The sequence below is a fragment of the Anarhichas minor genome, unplaced genomic scaffold (genome assembly GCF_050575085.1).
Source record: "Anarhichas minor isolate MPS153535 unplaced genomic scaffold, ASM5057508v1 ptg000021l, whole genome shotgun sequence".
NCBI lineage: Eukaryota > Metazoa > Chordata > Actinopteri > Perciformes > Anarhichadidae > Anarhichas > Anarhichas minor.
Window position 1 is genome coordinate 5,407,725 of NW_027466467.1, and position 22,159 is coordinate 5,429,883.

General features: G+C 45.5%; 1 protein-coding gene across 1 annotated transcript in view; it reads left to right on the top strand.

Annotated features, from left to right (window-relative positions):
• foxp1b (forkhead box P1b) overlaps window positions 1-22,159 on the top strand; it is a 149,327-nt gene that overhangs the window by 17,929 nt on the left and 109,239 nt on the right. The window contains 1 exon segment of the mRNA XM_076095763.1: window positions 12,749-12,792. The gene's annotated coding sequence lies outside the window, so the exon portion shown is untranslated.

Sequence of the window (22,159 nt, forward strand, 5' to 3'; positions counted from 1 at the left end):
AATTTGAACCAACAATCCGACGAACCTCCCCGTTTCCTTGCTGCACCGTGGGCCGTATTGAAAACTCGCTCGGGTCTGAACTTTATTCACCAACATCCTGCTAAACAAACACAACACTCCTCCTCTTGGCCCTCTGCTCTGTTTTCTTCTGTCGCGAGAGAGAAAAGAGGCGCGCTCCATTAGTGTCGTTCCAACGGGCGAATTAGAGTCTGACAGATAGATGCGGAAAAATTGTTTTAATTGTATAATCGAGCAGCCACTTGTGCGGAAAAAGCGCCGCAATGCGGGTGAAGGCCGGGGAAGAGCACGTTTTTGGTGCTTATTTTGTCTTCGCACAGGAAATGAACAACAATCGGGGGTCCTGAGGACAAAACATAAACACACCACAACCCCCCCTCCCCCCGGGCAGGTTGTGACATACTCAGTGAGATGTTGCTCTTTTAAAGTAATGCGTCTGGCCAGCGAGCCTTCTCCTCAGGCAGAGAGGAGGGGCGCCTGTAGCCGTCAGATGGAGCAACTCAACACCAACGTGTCTGAATCCCATTCAGCTCGTTTCTGTTCAGATGTACGAAGCAAGGCTACGGACAGATGGCACTAAATCTTTGGCTTCATGTCCGTCACTTGTGTTCTCTACTGTTTTTTTTTTTTTTTTTTTTTTCCTCTCCTGCAAAACATCGCCATGAGTTTGCATGAAGTGCCAATTTGGTTGGAATATAATAACAGCTATCATCTCTTCCTGTTTCAAACAGCGCGGGGCTATTTCACTGAAGCGACGCGTTGTATACAGAACTGTTTGAACTGTGAGGCTAATTTAGCTCAGTCCTACTTCCTTCATGCTGCTCCCTCGGATCATTGTGTTCATGGTTTTGAATACCGTCGTCTCGCGTTGCATCCTTTGCGCAGAGAGTGTCATCACTGTTGAAGCAGTAAACTGCTTAGAATTCAATGTTGCCGCTGTTTTCACAAAGGCTTTGTGTACGGATTAACAGTTAAGGACTGTGTGGGGGGGGGTAAATTCAGTGACTAATATTCAGCTGTTTATCAGTGAAAGAACATGTTGATTTATAAGATACGTATCACAGCACATTTGGTGGTGTCCTGTATACTTTTTGGAAATTTGTATACATGATTCCAGTGACCAGTGAATGTTTATCTGACATGCAGAGAGCATGTAAATGTGGCTCACACTTTTATCAAGCCGGTTGGGCAGAGCTGAGCTCAGGCCGAACGCCGATGCGCTGCTGTCGATATTCTACGCGGATGTCTGTACTCTTGAAGGAAAAGTTGAGATAGGACACAAGACGACAGTATTGAGCTGCTACCGTATCGATTCACCTCATTGAGCGGTCTCTTCTGTTCCTGGTTCTTTAATCCAGAACATTTAGGCTGGTTACACTTCAATGCGACTTGCCTGACCGGGTGGTGATCGTGTACTTTTTTTCGTCGTCAAAGGAGCGGCTGTAAAACAGCGGACAGCACATTTAATTTCCTATAAATTCTTCAAAATAAAAGCCCTCCCCGTTATTTATTTTTTGCCACTTACTCTTCCTCCCTGCAGTATTAGCAGTCTTGTTTTATTGAAGAAAAGCCGCTAACGAAGCTCCTCTAATTCGGTGATGAACACATTTTTCCTATAAATTCTTCACAATAAAAGTCCCCCGTAATTTTGTTATTCAAAAGATTTTATTTAGTATTTTTTCTGGCGTGATCGGGTGACAAAAGTGGCTTTGAAACGACACGTGTAACCACGGCCTTATTACACACACGTTGGTTTGTCATCGCAACAAGCGTGCCTTTGAGGCTTCGTCAAATGATAGATATTCACACACTGAGCCGGCGCGTTGAGAGTCTCGCAACACAAAGCAGTTCACAGACTGAGACCTCGTCATACCTCAGTTGTCGCCTGTCGTCATGCTCTGTTGCTCAGTTGCATCTCCCATGATATTGCACAAGGGGGCGGGGGGGGGGGGGGGGGGGGGATCAGCAGGTAACAAGGCAGCAGCTCTCCTCCGAGGATGCCACGCGTGGTTTCGAGTCGTGTCTCATATAGTAGTACATAAACGGACGGGGGGAGAGTACCACCAAACGGTGATTTCCCGGCTACACGGGGAGCCTCCTCCTGGATGATGTAGTAATGAGAGGTGACAGGAAGGACTCGGGGTCTGGAACGAAGCCGGGGCAGCTGGTCGGAGCGGGAGGATAGGAAGCGCCGCGCACCCGGGCTAAAGTGCAGCGACAAGCAAATTAAAGCTCATATCTTCCATCTCCCTCGCCTCCCTGCACTTTCCTGTTTGGACTTGAAGGTGATTGGGAGCCAAGGCGGTGACAGTTGACGGAAGCTACGCGGAGGAGAGAGTATTTATTTACAGTGAGACGCAGCGATGCTTGTTCAGGATGCGGTTTCACGCAGGATGTGCCTCCCCCGACACACACACACACACACGCACACACACACCTCCTCCCATCTTTCTCATCTCCACCCTCTCACACGACAATCCCCAGGTTTGATGAAGAATGGGAAGTGGGTTATTGGGGAGGAGGGGGCCGGGCCTGCTGCATTGTGTAAGAGGCTGGGTCTGGATGCAGCCAGCAGAGAGCTCACTCAGCAGGCCTTCCTGCCCGGCCCAGGGGGTGGTACCGGAGTCAACACAGGTCACCGGCAAAAGGGAGTGTGAAGCATTAAGATTGCATTGTGTGACAAACATTGTCTTTTGGCAAAAGGAAAACAAGCGAAACCGCGTTTTGAAGTCGAGAAAATGAACGAAACTGAGCACGCGAGAAAAAGTGTAAGTGGAAAAGAGACTGTGTGTTTTAAGGCAGTCCAAAAGTGTGTGTACGTGTGTGTACGTGTGTGTACGTGTACGCGTGTACCCTGCCAGGAATTCCACATTGTAAATCCGGGGTTGGGTAATAGGTAGGGGGGGGGGGGGGGGGGGGGTCTGAAGGTGTGTAACTTCCAGTAATTACACTGTACACTACATTGCAGTACAATTACCTCGTCACCTTGCAATACAGTATCCACATTACGGCAAAGTGTGAGTAACGTTATGTCGTACCACCCAAGAGCACATGTGTGCAGGAAACGGGACCTGATAGAATTCAGATAGAAGTGAAGATGTTTCAGGTTTTTTTTGCGAGTGAGTCCTGAAAGGAGAGCGCACGGAGGATCCCTGCCCACTAGCGGTCATGTCAGCATTAACCCCCCCCCCCCCCCCGAAAGTTTCAAAGGCAGCTTTTTACGACCTGATTTACTGCCTCATCTATGTGGACAGCCGCGTCTAAACTCTGGAGAACCTGCCACATAAAACGCACATCTGTTTTAAGCCTAAATTGTAAAAAAAAAAACTGCCCCCGCGTGTCCAGGCAGCGTTGAGTTAATAATACACTCAAGGTAAAGCTTTTAACAGCAAAAACAACTGTGATTGTCTTACATTCACTTTTTTTGATCAGCTCTTGTATCTTTTATTTGCCCAGAGTATGTTTCCGTCTGTGAAGTCAAAAAACACTAGAAAGCTAATTCGTTTTTTCCATCTATTTAATTTGTACAGTCATGGTGAAGCAGACTCTGGGCAGGTTAGCTGAAATGCATATTTGATAAACTGCGAACACTACAAGAATAGAGGATTGCCGTGGCGCTAAAAAGTCAGGCGTAGAATTACCAAATAACGGCAAGTATAATGCTCAGTGTGGAGGTCTGACACCTCGACCAAAATACTATAAACAGATCTGTGAGTGATGCAACTGAAGCAGCAGTTGTCATCACAGGGACACGGTTATTTCAGTTCAGTCTCTTAAAGAGGAAGTGAGGTTTCTCCCCTTAAGGTGTTCAGTTGTTGCTCTCAATGGACTGGACGCTACACAAACAACATAAATCTCAGGGCTGATTTGAGGTCTGCTGAAAGGCATCTGCTGCTGCTATGCAGCTCTGTCATGTTCACAGTGTAAGGGGGGGGGGGGGGAATAGCCACGACATGGGAATAGCCACGGCATGCAGACATTGTTGGTGGGTCAACCTGTTGCAGTCGGCTATATTTTATTTCTTTGTGTTGCAGACAAAGTGCTTTGCTGAGAATGGATCTTGCATCAGGGCTGCTTATCACCAGAGGATGTTGAGGATTGTCACTTTTTGTTATAAGAGCAATGCCGCTCGGTTTAGCAGTTATAACGATAATACATTTTATTTGTATGGCGCTTTAAACGGTACTCAGACACTTTACGTGGTAAAAACAAGCAATTACAATATAAACAAAGTAGATGACATAACAGTAAGGAACCGCACAAAAACATACATGAATAACTTCACAGGTTGCAAACTGCCAATAGTACCAACCAGACATTACCCGTTTAATTAATTGTTCAATATGGACTGACTGTATGTTCTTCTCCTTTTATATAAAAGCACATTGAAGAGCCTTTACGTGTAGCGCTGCCTCTTGTAACACCATATTCTGCACTTTGTGTACAATACACAGATGGTTTCGATCAAAAGTAGTTTTCAGCCAGACATAATATGCTTATGCTCTGCACACAAGGCCTGTCAGCAATGGACGGACACAAGGACCGTCATTATAGCGAATACTGGTATTTGCTGGAGTAAATAAGCCAAATTCATATCAACTCCTGATTGTATTGTTGGTTAAGAGATCCAGCAACAGCACCGGTTCCTTCACTTAGAGAACGTTTTTATTCTTCTCTGTCTAATGGTGCGGCCCGTAATTGAATATGACAACACGGTTACCATCTTGCGTGAATCGGAAAAGGTTTGTTTTTTACCGTGCGAGCAGGGTCGTGGCCCTAATTGATGTTTGGAAGATGAGCTCAATTGGATGAGTCATTAGTGCTATTACCAGAGTTTTATTAAAAGCCCCAAACCGAAAAAGAAAAATCTGTCGTGGAATATTTCCTTTCTCGGAGAACAGGAGGTCGGATTGGTAGAAAGGCAAATAATATATGTGCGAGATTGATCAGTGAGTAGCGACCCCATTATCTGCTGAGATGTTAATTACACTGTGCTCGGCTTGCATGTCAAAAGGCAGATAATTGAAGAAGGTAAAAGATGTGCCACACTTTATTTATGCTGTCACTTGGAGCTGCTGGGCCTTTTCTTTCCCCCTCTTCTTTCTCTTCTCTCTCTTTTTTTTCCTGCTCTATGATGTATTTATTGTTGGGTAATATTACATTGTCAGAGTTGATCATTTTTGCAAGGATATTATTCACAATCATTACCGCGGCTTGTGTGTGTCTGCGGCGTGTCTGTGTTTTCTGTCCTTTTTAAAGATCTTTTACTCAGATGTTGTGTTTGGACAAATACCTTTTCAGACCTCTTAAAGATCTCTCCGTTGCATTTGTCTGATGCCGCTAGCTTGTTTTTACTTCAACATTAAACAGCTTGAACAAAAATAATGAATCTGAATTTTATCCAGCAGTCACACTGATATTCTGCTCGTGTTTTGAAATGGACATGAGTGCAGTCGGGCTCCATAATGTAGAGACCCTTAAGCTGAAAGAAGCCGCATCTCCTCAAATGTCATTTCTCTAGAAAGAGAAGAACAGCACTGCCTATCTTCTGTAGATCTACAGAGTCGTCCTCTGAAATACACCCCGAGGGGAGAAGCTCAAGAAGCACCAGAAGGTCTGTCGCTGTTCTTTCTGAGTTCCCCGCCACCTGAGTAGCTTGATGTCTGTAAACTTCCTATTGACGCTATAGAAGCCATAAGGGACACGCCGTACTAGAAGAGGGGAAAAAAACAACAACAAAAAAATCTTGTTTGTCATTTTGCGTGCTTCTAGAGATAGCGACGAAAACTCAGTTTCCTGTGGTTTCCTGTGGAGAACTGTGGTGTGCTGCAATTTTAAAAGTGCACGTGAACGCTGCCTGCACTCTGAAAAGCGAAGACGTGTACACACACAGACACACACACACACACACACACACACACAGATGCACACTCACACCCCTCTTCTCCTCTCCTCTCTGCGTCGTCGTCATAACTCGGGGTGGAGCCTGGAGGGAGTGGCCATACTGGTGGTCATCACACCTCACGGGGCTGATGGACAGTCGCTGCACAGATGAATTAGTGCATCACCTGGTGGACACTGCTAAGAATGAGCACAGCATGCTGGGAAAAAAAATCAAAATGATATACAGTATATATAGTCTGATGACCTTACCGCTGTATGTGTCTTCTGGCGTTTTCTCTCTGGTCTTGTAGTTTGCTTTCACTTACTTTCACTCATTTGTGCTCCTTTTTTCTTCATGTCAATAGTCTCAGAATCAGCAACCTTTTACGACGACACCATCCCACCACGTTACGATTAGTGGCGCAAATTAGAAATAACTGGGAACAACTGTAATGTCAGAGTGGACGAGGACAAAGACGAACGTCCAGAGGGTTTCTGTGTTAAGCTTTGAAAGAAGGAGTCTAAAGCCCTCCTCTTCCTAACAGGAAGCTGAGCGCAGAGACGGAGCCGACGACCGTAGTTCACCTCTGCTCTGACATCGCGAGTCTTTTTCTCTGCTATTATCCCACCGATATCTAGCGTAGCATCTTTGCTCTTGTTTATCTGCCTTCACCAGCAGATCAGAAGGCACCATAATGCGGACAACTTCACCGGATTTCAAGTTTTTATGGTATCAAGTTCAAAGTGTTTTTCTCATTTTGCCCGCTTTTTGTTTGCAAGAGAAAGACCTCTGCTCTCTCAGATGCCGGCGAGCGGCGTTTTGCCGCAGCAGTGCAGCCTTATCTGCGCTCGAGGTCTGTACTTTAATGGGCTTTATTGATCTAAACAACATCAGGGGTTGCGGTGATGTTATTAAGGCCGAGATAACTTATGTGTAATTCCACTCCAACAATATATTAGCCTTTTATTGGTCTAAATAACTTTGCCTTTTAGACAGTAATGCACCAGTAAGTCACAGCAGCTCTTCACGTCGGCAGGATCTTAATAAAGCATTTCCTCTGGACATCCTGCTGCGGAGAGAGTGAAAAACGACAGGTTAAAAGGCATGCTGGGAAGTTTCCATGCCATCACTGTAAATTATCTCCTTTGAATACATAAATAAAGTGAGAAGAGAGCTGTGAACTGGAATGAGGGTTGGGTTGGGGAAGTTTGTACAAACATGTGTTGCAGCGCTTTCTCTGTTTCACACAGGAGGAACAGAGCCGGTTCCAAAAGATGAACTGGAATAAGTCATGTAGCCAGTATAGCAGACCAGTGTTACCACGTGGCTCTGTTTACTCTTGAAATAGCTACGTGTTAATCGAGATAAATCAGTTGAATTGTTGGTCACGTGAAAGGTCCCATATTGTAGAACATGAGAGTTCAATGTCACGATTATAAAGCAGTTCTAGGTGTTATTTAAATACTGTGAATGTATGCACACAGCCCGCATTCAGAAACTCTGCCTTTTAAACGAGCCGTCAGCACTTCGGTAAGGTTGTGATGTCAGAACTATGAGTCACCGGTCCGCTGAACTCCTGAGTAGTTCAACCACTGGCCCGTGGTCCGCTGGTGGGCCTCAGAGCGGGATCTAGTGGGCAGCGGAGGTACTGCCAAATGGTTAGATTACTTCTTTATTTTATTTTTTTTGGCAATTCATAAAAATAGTTATTTTCACATCAAGAATCCACATGAACAGAAAACAACAACCTGTAATTCAAACCCCTGGTGTAGTTGACACCCACAGTGAGTCACAACTGCAGTGATGCTGTGACGACGGCGGCGCGGATGTTTAAGACCGGGAAAAAAACGCTGAGCAGTCTGAGCAAACGGTTCTTAAAGAGACAGGCACCGAAACGGAGCGTTTCAGGCGGAGGGTTGATACAGGTTTATTCAGGCAGACCGTATGAGAAAAATAAAGTGTTTTTTGAACGTTAGATCATGTAAACATGTTCCAGTGGAAACCCTGAATACAAGTATGAACATGAAAATGAACATGATGTGTCCCCTTTAAGGTACCGCTTTGGGATCTGTTAACTTGTGATGGGCAGTTGTACATTATTTTTGCCGCTTAATGACACTAACAATTGACAAACGCAGATCAACAACCCAAAAATCAACGAGGGAATGTATGTATAGCACATGTGTAGTATGTGTTTGCATGAGCATCTATAGTCACCGTCATAATAAGTGGAAATAATGACAGTATTGATGTATATTAAACATAGATTTAATGCAGAATCAAATTGTTATGAACGTCACGTAAACAAAAATACATAATGAGGACATTTCTAGGTCAATTGTCCAGCTATAGATGTTCTTAAAAAAAAAAGATGCACAGTTCTTAACCCGTATAATGTAATGATAAAGAGTCAAATTAGATATAGTTTTGGTAGTTTATTATTGATTCCACGTGTATGTGTGTGGACAGTTGTGATATTTCTTTCCTTTCAAGGGCATCATATATCTAATATTTATACGAAATAACGAACCCATTTATCTGGAAGTGTATTTTCACGGGGTGGGGGGGGGGGCGCTTCATAATTTGCAGCTATTTAAAGCCTCAGTTTTGGTAATGAATTATTTTGTCATCTCGACTGTGATGAGATTCATCTTTAATAACTGTAACAATTATTTTATTAAAAAGAGAAGCCATGCATTATGGCTATCTCGCCGAGGTCTCGAGCTGGAAGGGATTCTCATTAAGAGCATTATATTACCCCGGTGTGCTTTCAGCTGGATGTCCCGCTGAAATTGCATTAGGTGTCAACAATGTTTGTGTTGGAAGTAAGCAGTCATATTTACAGAGAGCAGCGGTTTTCATTTGCTGGCTGACACCGGGAGACGTATTAAAGAAAAAGAAAAGATACTAATGCTCTGTATCTGATTAAGTCACTTAGAGAGAAACTCCTCCAAAGTGTTGACTTTTAATATAAGGCGGGCACTGCTCTGTCATCACAAAGACATAAATCTTTATTCGGAGATGAGGGAACTTTTGATTGCTCCAGATTATAGTGATTCATTTAGTTGGCACAAAGGACCCCCCCCCCCCCCCCCCCCTTCCCAACATTCCCGAAAAAAAACGCGAGCATCAGGTTGTTTGCGTCGTGATTGATTCGTCGGCGTATTTTCATCTACATCCTGTGTTTCTCCTGATGGTTTAGCGCGGTGTGCAACGTTGTGTTTAGTTAATGGTTTCAGGCCCGGGGTTGCCGCTAATGACACGGTTGTAATTGTTTGTCAGTGTGATAATGCGCGATTTCCTATTTCCGTGTGAAGTCGGACATTTGACGGAGGAGGGGTCTTGTCAGGAAGACAAAGTGCTGTCATTTGTCACCAGCTAAATGAGCTTCTCTCCTCTTGGTTTTTCCCAATGGCAATATTACATTCATTGTGTAACAGAGCACCTTGATTAAGATCAAACCAAACAATGAGATTGTGTCCTGTGCTGCTGACATGCAGAAACTGTTAACTGCCTTTCACAGAAAGACGGAAGTGAAATTACAGAGTGTGGTAATCTGTTATTCTTAGTGTTTGCTAGGAGTCATCACTTCCTTAAAAACATTTACATCTATTTCATCATCTTTATAGGAGACTTTTATAAGCTCATGTCACTGTAAACACAGATTTTAGTGTTTTCTGGCTCGATCATACAGTAAAATCACTTTTTGTCCATTCCGTCTCCACAGTAACATCACAAACTTACGAGCCACATAATTGCGGGTCTGCCTCCGTACTTTCCAAAGTCTTTGATGTCGTCGCCCCCCTGAACAGACCGCCTCTGTTTCTGATTAGACGGATTCCATATTGTGGGGGTTTTGTGGGGGCCGACCCTTCCTAGTTAACAATCTAATGAGCTAAACAGAGGCGAGGGGCGCTGAATGGGTCTCCTGAGGGAGCTACTTATTGTCACAATCGCCCCTCTCCGTCTTCTCTGCCTCCACTCCGTATCGATTCATGTCTCCATCGGTTATGCTCCGTCCTCTGTAGCACACACACACACACACACACACACACACACACACACACACACACACACACCTGGTGCAATCAGCTAAATGTAGCCTCTGCTTTCTTATTATTACCTGGGTGCTTAACACTGATACCCCCCCCCCCCCCCCCCCCCACACACCTTCAAGGACAAACGGTGTAGGAGAAGGCAGATCCCGTGTGAAGTCCCCGAGCTCTCGCTGAGCGGCAGATCCCTTTTCCGTGCCAGCTGTTCTCTCAGATACACCAGGCCGTGCTGAAATTCTCTTAATATAATTCTGGGGTTCGGGGTTCGGGGACTCGGGAGACTTGTGCAAAACGAGCGTGCCAGCCAGGAGAACGTTGAATTTTTCATCAGCGGGCCTCAACTCGCTGAGTTAGTGGGCAGCGCTCTCATTCATGAGCAGATGTTCGGCGCAGTTACACTCTGCAGTTAATGTGAACTTGCTGGCCCCCTCTGCCATCGGCTGCAAGGACGTTGGCAGCGACCTGGCATCGGAGAATTACTCCCGGTATATAAAGTTCGCAGGGCCCTCCGGAAACAAAAAGAAGCGTAGACCCCGGCCCTTTTTTTAGCCACTCCCTCAGCCCGGGAGCTGGATCCCGGACAGGGGGAAGGCGCTGACAGCCCATCCGTCTTCGGGCCGACAGTGATGAAACGCTCGCCACCGCTCGCTCGCTCGCGGGGGGAAACAAATCCTGAAGATGATTTCCACAAGTTTTACGTTGCTCTTCTAATGACTTGCCAAACACGAAGCACTCAGCAGGTGAAATGCACTGTTGAGCATGAAACACATGGAGGTACCAGCCCCCCTCCCCCCCCACCCGCTGTTAGTATTAAAAAAGTTTTACATGCTGAGGAATTATTACAGTACTCGTCATAGAAACAAGGCACCTGTGAGGGGGGGGGGGGGGGTAAATGTTTGGCCCTGGTAGGTCCATAGCTGAAAGCAGCTGGTGCTGTGGTCAGCCTGGTGGGCCGCATCCTCTCCCCAGTTCGGTACTTCAGACATCTGCACGGCCAAGCTGCTCGGCCCGGGTTTGATGTGGCCACGCAGATCTGTAATGGTCTCCCTCTTTAACTAAAGCAAAATGCTATTTGATGTAAAGTGCCATTAACTGGTCAGAGCGTGTACGTGACATCAGGTTTAGGAGGGCGGCGTGCCAATCATCGCGTGTGTGTGTGTGTGTGTGTGAAAGTCATCACAGTAAAGTTGTGCATGTGGGACTCAAAACGGTGGAAACGACGAGCTCTTGTTTCCTCCGCGCGTCTCATTTTCACTTTCTAATTGGTCGTTTTCAGGTTGGCTTTACGAGAGCAAAACTAATTAGTGTTTCTAAATTCAGCAGGAAAAAAAAAAAGGAAAAAAGTCAGTCGGCTTGATTGTTCTGGTTTCCTCTCTCCTGTGTCAGGCGCTCAACAATAAAATAAGACTCTAATCATTTTCAAATTGCTCGTATTTTTAAACCCCACAGCTGAATGTCACTCGCCGGTCTCTTGACATTTTGTTTGGCAAGATCAGGGAACGGTGGTTTGCCCTCTCGCTTGTGTGCTCTCTTTGTAATTCGTGGGAAGTTTGTACTCGGAGGTCGGTGGAAAAAAAGAAAAAGGCGTTGGTGTTTGAGGTGGGGTCGTTTCTTGCTTTGATTGGGAACGTCCTGCTGACAGCAGCGGCCCAGCAAGTTTACAGTAGCTGTGACATTGCTGTTACCTTTATTCAAAGTGCTCCAGCTGCAGCGAGCCCTCAGGAAGCCCGGCGCAGGCCCACATGGGCGGCCCGGCGGCCCACAGAGAGGAGAGCGAGTCCTGTTTGAGTTGGCGGACACTCCCCTCTCGGGGAACTTTTCGCTGGCTCTGCAGAAAGGCCGGCAGCGGGAGCGGCGGCGGCTCTGGCGGGGCGGCGGCGACTCTCGTGGGGCAGGATGGGCTTTTTCCGAACCTCTCCCTTTCAGGAAACACATTTCGCTGTTTCTTCCCTCCGCGGAGGAAAGGAGTTAAGGTGTAGGGGCCACGGGGCCACGGGGCCACGGGGCCTGAGTGACAGAGCCTCGACCGTGAGAGGCTGAGTGCTTCACGTGCGGCGGTTTAAGCTCGAGCTTCGTTTGTGTTGAATAAAGAGAAAACACACAACACACACACACGCTGTAAAACTTTCACTGTTTGTATTTTCCCATCAACACTGTAGGGATTCAGCCTTCCGCACGCCAGTAATTAAAACGTGCTTGATCCAAGGTCAGGGAGGAGCAGTGTTTAAATGCAATTAGAGCAATTCTCAAATTAATTTACAGTTTTTTGGAAATGTGTCATTATTTGTTTAATCAAGGGAGTCCTGGTTTAAGATGCTAAATATGAATCCACAGATATTTAAAGGGGGAGGGGGAGGGGACACACACTGTGAAACCTATTTAATTCTGCTTTAATGAATATTCATTTCAAAGTGACCCTGCTCTCTCTAACGCAGAGGTGTGTGTGTGTGTGTGTGTGTGTGTGTGTGTGTGTGTGTGTGTGTGTGTGTGTGTGTGTGTGTGTGTGTGTGTGTGTGTGTGTGTGTGTGTGTGTGTGTGTGTGTGTGTGTGTGTGTGTGTGTGTGTGTGTGTGTGTGTGTGTGTGTGCGTGCGTGCGTGTGTGTGTGATCAACCAAACAGCATCCGAGGTGGATTCACTGCTGGTATTTAATAAGGCGATTGAGAAAAAAAAAAATGAAGAAACATGCACGTGTTTGCTTTTTGTTAGTCACCTTCATGTTTCAAATCATTTCCTCTGTCCCCCCGTCCCCCCCCCCCCTCTTCCCCTTCTATCTGCTGCTTGCCGGTGCAGCCAGGAGACTCCGGCGGTGACATCCTGTGGAGCCAGAGATCAAAGTAAGTACTCCTCATGCACGTCCGTAGCTTTGCGTCAATGTCTTCTAACTCTCTTAAAGGAGGGACATTTGGTACGTGGCAATTGTTGTGAGATTGAGAGCAACTAAACGATAAGACAGGTTTTGCATAGTAACCGATTTCCTCGTTTCCCGATGCACTTCCATATTCACATCACTTTGAATGACGCTGACGCTGACGAGGCCCAGTCAGCACGAGTCCTCCATATGTTTAAAAGTGAAGAAAATGGCAGACAGTGTGCCGGTTGTGCGTCTGCGTCTCCTCCCCACCCGACTATCCTAGAAGTCATTACTCCTCGTGTTGTGTATAAACACGTCAAAAACAAACAATGACCCCAGGCAGACTCCGCACCGCAAAAACCATTTCAAAGCCGGCAGTGTGGTGTAAACACGTGTGCGTGTAAACACACCACACTGCCAACCTTCACGGAGGGAAGACTTCACCTTAAAGCCGCTGTTTGTTTTATCGTCCCCGTCGACCTTGTTCACATGCAGTTTACTTCTCTTCTGTTCCCTTCAGGCCGATGCAGCTCTGCGCTGACATTCAGGGCGAGGCTTTCAGTGGACCTGTGTAAAGGGTTATAGTGTTGATTTTTATACATAGACAATATATATTATGCACCTATTTTTTTTGCAGGGTCTGAAAATGAACTTTGTTTCACTGCAGTCACTCTGAAATAATATCTGGCACTCGTTTAAACCGATGCGCTAAATGAAGGAATAATATTTCCGCTCTGACGTCGTTCAATGTGCGATATATTTCACACACAAACGATTACGTGCACGCTAAGTTCTAGTGTTCCAGTTACACAGCAGCCTCTGTGGCAGCCCTGTGTTTTTTTGTCCACAGTACTTTGGTATTGTCATCCATAGTGGTTATTTGCATAAAGCACAATACCAATGATATGGAAGTAAATGATTGCATTTTTATTTAAATACTTAATTTGATTAAAAAAATATAAATTATAAGCAGCTTAGTGGTGGAATCTTAAACAGGTCATAATTCCCAAAGTTTCTTTCAAAAAAATCAACATTTTACAAGATTACATTTGAACACACCCTAATATCCAGTTTTCCTTTAACCAATATCCATTTTTACTGAATAGAGAATGAATGTATCATAATGCAACTCAATGCAACCTCCGTTAACGTTAGCTGTTAGCGCCGTTATTTAGTTACAAATCCATATTTTCAACATGGATTTGTTGAATGCGGCGTAGCGTTATATATTAGGGTGGGTCCCGTCAGGTTTATTAGCGCCACGATGTGCCGGAGAGCATTGATGAGAGGAGTCGACAGTCTCAGAGGAATGCTGTTCCAAGTGGACTAGGTACCGGTTCTCCGTTCCCATCCGTAGTGTTGTCCCTGTCCACCTGAGGTTGTTACCCGCCTCTGCCAAAACATTTAACCCACATTTGGCCGGTGCTGATTTCAGACCCTAGTCAGGATAGAAAAAGCTCTGAAATATCATTTAGACCATCATGGGGCATTAAAACTCTCTTTGGAACACATTTACATGACGCCTTACTGGAGTTACTTCTCAGGACTGCTTTAATACGAGAGGTGGATGTCACAGTCAAATGTTATACTGAACTAAGTGTAAATACGGCTTCACTGGTGCCTAGATTTCCCCGTGCAGGGACATAGCATCACGTAATGAATATGCATATTCCCGTCTCATAGACTCCTCTGCCTCTGTGAGCCGGGGGTGACTGTAGGCCGATGTGAACCCGTATTTTTTAATAAAGCCCAGCTGCCGAATGATCAAATGGTGTCTCTAATTAAGGCCTGAGTGTACACCCATGTAAAATTCTCTCTGGAATGCTAACAACCTGTGATATTTCCAGAGGAATTTGCTGCGCAGGTCTCCAAAGAGGAGGAGGAGGGGGGGGGGGGGTGTATGAGTGTTTGGGGCTCTGCAGAGAGGAGGGGCAGCGTTCATGTGGCAAGCCAACATGTTGTTCACATCCGTGTCAGATTGAGGCTAATGAAGGCCAGGCTGATCCTTGGATGCAAGCCTTAAGTAAATGATCCCTCTTTGAATATATTAGAGCCCCCCCCCCCCCCCCCCTCCCCCCCTCCCCCCCCCCCTCCTCTTACCGTGCTACGTGTTGTCTTGTGGTCTGACGAGGCCGGTAGTCACGGTCCTTGATCATGTCGCGTACCCCTCCAATCCGCCAACCCTCCAACGCAGCAGCATTGTTGCACTGGAACACACTGATCTTTTCCAGGTTAGTGCTTCTGCAAAGACAGTTTGATAGTAAATGGAAAGTATGAGTGTTTTGTCATTTGACAATGTAAATGAGCGATCTGAATTTATTTATTTTTTTCTTCCCCCACCCTCTTAAGAGGGATTGCATTTACATAACAGGCCTGGGGTTTGGTGCTCATGCAAATTGTTCGTGTCGACATGTTTTCTCATTTTATAGTTTTTTTTTCAGCTTTATTTATTTGGAATGAAATAAGTATATTAATCAAACTTTTTTTTAGAAATAATACAAATAAGATAATTAAATATATCTGTGAGATGAAAGAAATACGAAAAGAATCTCACAGACAGAACTTTTTCCGCTGCAATTAAAGAGCCCACTGGCACTCTGCATGTAAATGAATCGTGTAAACGTGTAATTATGAGGCACTTTTGAATATTGATTGGAAAGACAAGGACATAGAAATGAAGCACTTGTGAATGCAGCCCCCCCCTCCCCCCCCACCCCCATCTACTGTAACATCCCATTAATAAATACCTCTCTGGCTCTTTAGTGCTGGACTCGCCTTATACGCTGAGTGAAACAATGTCGTTTGATTTTTGCTGATATGGCATGTGTACTTCATAGATGGATGGATGGATGGGATGGATCCAATTAGCCGTGGTCGTTGCTCGCGTATTTAAGCTGACAGCGGGAGTCCTGCGTTGAATATCCTTGATTTTCGGTAGTTTTAGCGAAAATGCTCTTTGCCAGGTACTTTTTTAAAAGCCCATAAAGAGCACATTGTGAGGAATGCACCTCAGATGGAGATTTGATTTACAGCTGCAGCAAACTTTCTCAATTAGGAGGGAAATAATTGATTTTCAGACGGCCGCGCACAATGACGGGGTGGTACTTAAAGGATGATAAAGTGACCGAGATCCATACCTTCTTTCTTTTTCCTGTTATACACAATCAACACTGCAATTACTTCTGACTCTTACTCGCAATTCCATGCGGGGCTTTATTAGCAGATAGTGCATCTTTTAATACAGAGCACTCGCACTCTGCAGCCTACGCTCAGGCACAAAGTGATGGCTTGTGACACCGGGTGCACAGGTGCACATTGTGCCTCCTGACCTTCCACATGACGCGCACCACGCCGGCCTGTTTGTAAGCAGGAGAGCCATTTGTAAACATGGACAGAAGGACGGGGGGGGGCAAAAGCACAATTGCCCCTTCGGTCGCGCTCGGGCCCTTCGCGGAAAGGCGCAACGCGACGTGACAAGCAACAGATGTGTCGCACAGGCTGGAATCAAAACAGCCGTCCGACCATTGGAGTCACACACACACACACACACACACACACACACACCATCAGACACCATCAGACGCTGTGATGAGGCGGGCGAGGCGGCACAAGCGCTGCTGGCAGATGAGACAAGCCGGCGCCTCGGCTGCTCCCAGCTCCCTGTCCGCGTGAGGACAGGCCCGTTTGTAGGCCGCCGTGACACCCCAAGTCACTTTGTCATGCGGGCGCCTTGCCGCCGCTCGGATCACATGCGCACGCTGCGCTCAAAGAGCGTCACATCAGCCCACGCGTGACAGGTAGGATCCCGACGACACAACAGCCAAAGGGGATGTCCTCTTCAATGCACTGTGTGAGAACCAAATGCAACACAGCGCCGGAACAAAATAACATCACATGACATCATTCTGAATGCTCTTTATGTTGTCTCTTTTTTTTTTTTGTTAGTTCGGAGAGAAGTTTGTGTGTCGTCTTGTGACGCCTGCACAGAGAGACACGGGGACTGAAGTCACACTCGGTCCGTCTGTAATTCCCACTTCATGCGAACCGATTGTTGTGTTTGACAGCGGCGGTGAAAAAGTGCAGCTTCGCACGGGGAACACGTTAATGATATTCTCGGGCAGCTTAATCCGCCCGTTGCCGCTGCGCCCCGTAAGCAAATAGCGCGGCATCGGAATCGGCATCCATCATCGGAAACGAGTGAATGAACGAAGGTGCAGCAGCAGCTGCTTGACTGATCGCGCACTACAGACTGTCACCCCACATCTGTTTACCACTCCGACAGCCACACGAGTGTTTATACCCACGGCTGTAATTGAGCTATTTTCCCGAGGGCAGCTGTGACCCACACTAAGTTATATCCCAACTTTCCATTAAAGCGTGTGTGTGTGTGTGTGTGTGTGTGTGTGTGTGTGTGTGTGTGTGTGTGTGTGTGTGTGTGTGTGTGTGTGTGTGTGTGTGTGTGTGTGTGTGTGTGTGTGTGTGTGTGTGTGTGTGTGTGTGTGTGTGTGTGTGTGTGTGTGTGTGTGTGTGTGTGTCTGATAGTAATCACGTCCAGCAACGCCGCTATGTAAATACGGCTTATCAGCTTCGCCAATTTCGTTAAGTGACACCAACGTGGGTGACTCGCGCACTCTGCTCCGACACGGGCCGCGTACGCTCGTCATCTATTAAACAGGTAACTCGCATTGTTGCACATAATCATGGAAGCGACGGCGTGTCACACCAACGTTGTGGAGCAAAAAAGATGCAAATGGGCCTTCGCAAAGTCATCAGCTGGGCACGTGGGCAAGCTTAACCGTCCGCATGCACAGCGTATGGAAATGTTGGAATATCTCCATCTCAAACGCACCGTTTAAATATTCAAATGTTAACGCCAAACAATATAATGCACTGTGGCTTTTGATGCATTTGCGTACAACTCTGTTTGCTGCTGTGAGCTGGCGATGATACGAGGAAGAGGGGAGGGAGAGGGAACACGCCGAGCACTGATATGGAGCACACAAACACAGCCTTTGTCTTAGGAAAGTAACATCTGATAGCTGCACCAGCGCTGGATGTCCACTCTTTAGAAACAGAACCTACCGTGTTACTTCGTCTTTATTGCACATACATCAATATTAGCTTAATCTGCTGTTTATTTACTTACGTTGGTATAACCGACTGCATTTTGAGTCATTGAAAAGAACCGAGGGAGCAAGAGTGGAACATTCAAACGTTGTTTCCGATATCTTTCTTTCATTGCGGTTACAGGGGAAAAACAGAAGAGAATAAAACCACTGAGGTAGCCCTCTAGCAGGGATAATGGGCCACCTGACGGAGCTTCTGCTTATGACACACACACACACACACACACACACACACACACACACACACACACAGCTGAATCCTCACTAAACTGTAGACACTTTTTTTTTTATGGTAAAGTGCACCCAAAGCACACATTCTAGTTTAAACTGCCAGTTTTTTTGACGTCGACAACACAATCATTTTCATTCCCAAATTTTCCTTAACTTCACCCGTTTGTGGCCAAAGGCTATATTTAGTGAGGAGAAAATGTCACAAACATTTCTTTTGATTGGTCTAAAAGTCTTTAAATCTGGTACGGACATGCTTTAGGGCAAGTATACAACAGTACAACTTTAGAATTTTTCAGATCACATGAAAAATTACAGTCAGCGTGTTTATTAAATATTTGTATGTGATCGGAGCTTTGATATTTAACTTATGAGTTCATAGAGATACTTGATTGTGCTCTTTTTTGAGATACAGCTATTTTCTTATTCTGCTTTTAGTATTTGGGAACATGGGACTACTGTTTTATGAGATAACGTAGTATGATAACAAAAACCAACTCCTCAGCCAAACGGGTTTGTGCGAAGCAAGCCCAAAGCACAAATAGTTTTACATGTTAACGGGTGTTTTCACGTGGAGGGTTTTTTCCTACTTCGAACGGACCATTTTACACAGAAAATCAAAGTGAAAGTTAGTTTGTTTGCAAGGTGCTCAGAATGTGGTATGTGGACAGTGCTGAGTCACTGATCACAGTGAGGGATAAACTAGAAGAGGAACATCTGATGGTGGAGACATAAATCAGCATCCGTAGCACACTAAGCGGTGGGATCAGATACAATGGAGCACCAGGTAAAGTAAATGAGCAGTCTTTACTACCGAAACAAGGTATCACAGCATATATACTGTATGTGTGTGTGTGTGTATATATATATACATACAGCATAATATATGCAACATGGATCCTTTGGAGAAACAAAACCATGAAGGAAATGGTCTTGCAGCTGGTTTTCTGGTTTCTGTGGAGGAACTTCACCAGAAGTGATGCAATGTGGGCAACAGAGCCAAACAGACAACGAAAAATAGAATAGTGCCACCAACAGAACCGGGGTGTGTGGGAATGCAATGCAAAATCCCTACCATCATTGTCACACTGGATCCTATTAGATTTCTGGTACTGTACTAGATTACCAGGTCTTATTCATCACTCTCTTCCTCTCCTCACTCTTCTTCATCACCACTGATTCTGTGGTTCAGCAGACAGACGCATATTTAGACACTGTGTGACAGAGACGTCTCCAGTCCAAGCTGAGACATCTGTAGCCGCCATCCACACAAACTTTAATTAAGTGGTTTCTGCAGACATTTTTAATTCTATATGCTGCGCAATAACAGCCGCCAGTGATGAATAATTTACAGCGCGAGGGAGGCTGTTACTTGACGCCTTTTTCACTTTGTGTTTAAATTTAGCTGGTGTCATTGTCCAGCAGCGTGATTAATAGTTTATCAGTCTCGATTATACATCTCCGTGAAATATCTCTTTCCATCTGTCATTAAACTGCAGATGGAGACTGGTTAGATTTTAAATCGGGCATCAAAAGAAAAAATGGAAAATTACAAAAGGAAATAGCCATCAAGATGTACTCGCATGCAGGCAAGGCTGTGTGACCCAATATAGGACATCATGTATGGAATAAGCCCTCCCAGCACTGTGCAATCGTCACACTTAGAAATTATACCTTTTTTCAGATGAAAATTGGATTGAGACCACATGCAAGGCCCGGTATGCAGCCTAAGTATGGTTTTAAATAAGCCTGAGATGTGCAGTGGTGAAAGAGAGAGTGTGTGTGTGTGTGTGTGTGTGTGTGTGTGTGTGTGTGTGTGTGTGTGTGTGTGTGTGTGTGTGTGTGTGTGTGTGTGTGTGTGTGTGTGTGTGTGTGTGTGTGTGTGTGTGTGTGTGAGAGAGAGAGGCTCCCCTGTCAAATAAAGATTAGGCCTTTATTTCACCATCTAATCCCTGTAAATCTCTCGCGGAGGAACTCGGGCAGTTCGGGGCTTTTTTTTTTTTCAGCGGCGCAGAGGCTTCACTGTGCGTGCGTGCGTGCGTGCGTGCGTGCGTGCGTCTGCCTTCCGTCTGAACACACACAAGTAGATGCAGCAACCTGTGGCCCCCGGTTAGTCAGCGCATTTAGGTCCGGATTACAGACCGGTTTACGGTGAAACGAGCCACATTCCGGCTGCTCGCGGAGCTCTCTGTGTCTCAGACGTAGCCGTCAGTGTGTTTAGCTAACTAACTGTAATGCGACTTCTTCAGCTTCGTTTTCTCACATTTCGTTATTGAATGTCTCCAGTTTCTCCCCCCCCCCCCCCCCCCCTTCAAATATGCTGAACATTCTTTTTATTGAATTATTAATGCGTACATTGAATTATTGAGGGGAGATAATTTCTGATCAAATTAATATTAACTCCCTGTGAAATATTAATATATATATATATATATATATATATATATATATATATATATATATATATATATATATATATATATATATATATATATATATATATATTAATATAATCATAAACAGACGCAGTTAAAAAAAAAAAAAAAGAATAGAAAAGTGGCATGGAGTCAAATAGCAGCGCTCCGATCCCTTTGTAATGCGGTTTCCCCCCTCGAGGTCGGTGAATATGAAATATGGCACCGGAGTCGACTTTGTACCCGGACGCCGGGCTGATGTCATTGGCCGGTCCTGCCCCGGGGCTGACGGGGAAGCTCACCGGCATCCGTCTGCAGGTTATACCTCCGTCACCTTGTCCACCAATGACCTGAGCTCCGGCCCGGGGGAAAACCTCCAAAGATGTTCTGCCGTTAGTATTTGGCCGGCTGCTTCGTCGCCCCCGCTGATTGACAGAAGCTCCACCAGCGTCCAGCTCCTCCTCCCGAGAGCCGGTGGCCGAACTCCAACGCCACCTTATTTTATTTTCTTACACTAAAGGTGGAACAAAGCAAATCGAGGCGAGCCCGGAGTAAATCCAGTCCTTTTGTCAGGTTTGATTAAAACTCCCCTTTTTAGATTAATGATATTCAGCAAAGATTTGCTATATCATTTGCCATTCTTTGGTTTGTCATTACGAACTTCCGATTGTATTCATAAAATATGGAAATCCGGAAGAAATAAACCATTATTGTAACATAATGGCGAGCACCTCGAAAATATGGCCACATTGATTATGTCTTAAATGCTAATGCCAGTGAAGAGCATAATAACGACGACATGAAAGACTCTCTATTCAGAATCTGATAGCCAGGGAGAAGCAAATTATTTCAAATATTTGATATTTAAATTATTTTTTCAAATGAACAGAGACATGAGTAGAGCAGAGGCGAGCAGCTTCCCCTGGTGATCCTCCGGGCGTCTTTGTTTCCTTGGTGTGTCTCCAGCTCATTAATGTTCTAAGCATGTGAGAGGAGCCAGACCATACTCCATAACCCAAAGCTGGGTGACACCTCGGGCCCGACACACACACACACACACACACACAAAAATCCCTCAGCCGTTTAAAGTCCACTGGCTCTTTCAGGAAGTGATGGCCGCCGAGCTGTCCTGATTAAAATGACAATAGTCTAATTAACTCGACCTCAGTCTCAGTGCACTAAAACGGCTGATGGCTCGCCAGTTCCTGTTTGAAAGCCCTTTGTCTCCTCATCGACCAAAAATATGACTGTATTTCCCCCCCAGCAAAACGCCTCAACCCCCGTTTGACGGGATGCGCTAATAGCAATCATTTCTCATAAGCTAATTAAATCTAGGCAAAGTTTTCCATTCTTTTTTTTTTTTTTGTTCTTTTACTCCCATAGAAATCCGTATGCGTGGTTCTCCGGGGGTTTATCATTTAAGTATCACAAGCACCTTCAAGCAATGGCAGTCATTGAGATTGTGTTTTTTCAGAGTGGTGTTTTGGCCGTTGAAACTGATTTCATTTCAAGCGTTTTCAATCATAGTCATTTGCCACTTCAGTCAGCTGTGTGTGTGTGTGTGAGTGTGTGAGTGTGTGAG